This window comes from Chiloscyllium plagiosum, chromosome 15 (assembly GCF_004010195.1).
Source record: "Chiloscyllium plagiosum isolate BGI_BamShark_2017 chromosome 15, ASM401019v2, whole genome shotgun sequence".
In the NCBI taxonomy this organism is placed as follows: domain Eukaryota; kingdom Metazoa; phylum Chordata; class Chondrichthyes; order Orectolobiformes; family Hemiscylliidae; genus Chiloscyllium; species Chiloscyllium plagiosum.
Window position 1 is genome coordinate 35,130,324 of NC_057724.1, and position 2,102 is coordinate 35,132,425.

General features: G+C 40.7%; 1 pseudogene; it reads left to right on the forward strand.

Annotated features, from left to right (window-relative positions):
- The first annotated feature begins 1,758 nt into the window (after window positions 1–1,758).
- On the forward strand, window positions 1,759–1,877 carry LOC122557583 (annotated as a pseudogene).
- The last annotated feature ends 225 nt before the right edge of the window (window positions 1,878–2,102 follow it).

Sequence of the window (2,102 nt, forward strand, 5' to 3'; positions counted from 1 at the left end):
CAGGAATTTCACCCAGTGACACTGAAGGAAGATCACATATTTCCAAGTCAGGATGATGAGTGGCTTGGCGGGGATGCTATAGGTTGCAGTGGTCCATGTATTTGCTCCCCTTGTCCTTTTAGAAGGTCATGTTGGGAAGGTCATGCTGTCTAAGGATCCTTGGTGAATTTATACAGTGTATCTTATAAATGGTACACACTATTGCTACGTTATGTTCAGGAGGAAACTGTGACAATCCAGCAACTCCAACCGACAGGGGCTGAAGATCACCAGAGAAGCAGCTTGATCTGCCACAACCTCCAAAGAGACTCTACACTCATTCAGGGATGTTGGTGAAACCCACTGCTGATTCACTCTGTAAAGCACAATGAGTTTGTGTTGGGATCAAAGAAAGTGTTATATTATGGCATAGAATCCAGACCACAGACAGACCTGTACTTTTAAGACAATTACATGATATAAAAACATGACATTCAGTATAAAGGCACCACCTCGCTTTCAGTCATTTTCTGTGTCACAGAGTCAGTGTACTGTATTCCATTATTGGCCATGTGTATGCAATGTACAGTAACATTACTAAGCATAAAACTCAAACTAAATTTGTAAGTCTGTGTGATCATAGTCTTATAAATAGCTTGTGCTGTAAGTAAAGCCATCTGACTGAAGAAGAAGTCAACTACATGCATGAACATTGCACAGGCTAACGTAAAGCCACAGAGCTGTATCAATCTGTACATTATGTAAGTAGTTTATGAGGTTATTGGCTTTTGGGAAAAGTGAACTTGCATAAGTTTTGGAGTAATGGTTTGCTATACCTTTTAGAATAACAACTGAATATGTATGAATGGTGTCATCGTGATGTCAGACCATATGACCTGGAACCTGGATCTGGAAAGTTCTAGTGAGATGTCCTCCTGTACCTTCTCTTACAAATGTATGTGTGTGTATATATAGTTATGTTTGATAAATCCTGTTAATGTTCATTCACCTGAGTATACACCTGATCGTACTCTTCTACTATCATTTTATGAGTCTGTTAATCTACTGAATTCCTTCCTCACCACTTCCTTTAGTAAAGCCCTTGGTGTCTCCCATCCTGATTATCCCCTTGGTACAGAATCTACCTTAGCTCCTTGTGTCCACAAAGACAAGCTTAGATATCAGGCAGTTAGCAGATTTAGTCAGTAATCGCAATATGCTGAATTATATCAAATTCTATTGGGCCACATACTCCTCTGAAACAAACAGGCCCCTATACCAGGATCATCATCAGCAAACATCAGCCCAGGATTCTCATTTAACAACCAACCACCTTCTTAAACCTCTATTCTCAAGTCCAACAAATACAAGGAGCTCACCAGAAGTTGCTGACTGTTGTTGAATATTAATGGGTTAAAACCAATACAGAAAACAAAATTAAAAGAAATTAAGCTTTGGCTGTTACGAGCTATATTATCTAACCTCCTTTTTATTGTACTCAATGACAGACTGACCTGGCTGAACTGGAAGCTGCCCGACTACTGGTATGCTGTGCCATACTACCATCTGCTGGTTAAAACCTGAAGAACACAGACAATGTATCAGCAGCTAATCCACCAGGATTCAAATTCAAATTTTATTTCTGATGCACCAAACCCCAATTTATTGGCAGCAATTCTGAAATTCTACACAGGATTATACATTCAACTAGTTGGTTACCATAACCCAATGAATAAAAGAGCCTTTTGAAAAAAGCTTAGCAGAAAAAGTACCTCGATTGCCTACAGCCATACTAGTCTGAAGACGCCTGATCTTGCCTGATCTTGGAAGCTAAGCAGACTCAGACCTAGTTAGTACTTGGATGGGAGACTGCCTAAGAATACCAGATGCAATAGGCTTTTAAGAGTGGCTCAGTGGTTAGCACTGCTGCTTCACAGCACCAGGATCCTGGGTTCAATTCCAGCCTTGAGCGACTATCTGTATGGAGTTTACACATTCTCCCTGTGTCTGTGTGGGTTTCCTCCCACAGTCCAAAGATGTGCAGGTTAGGTGAATTGGCTATGTTAAGTTGCCCATAGTGTTAGGTGCATTAGTCAGAGGGAAATGGGTCTGGGTGGGTTACT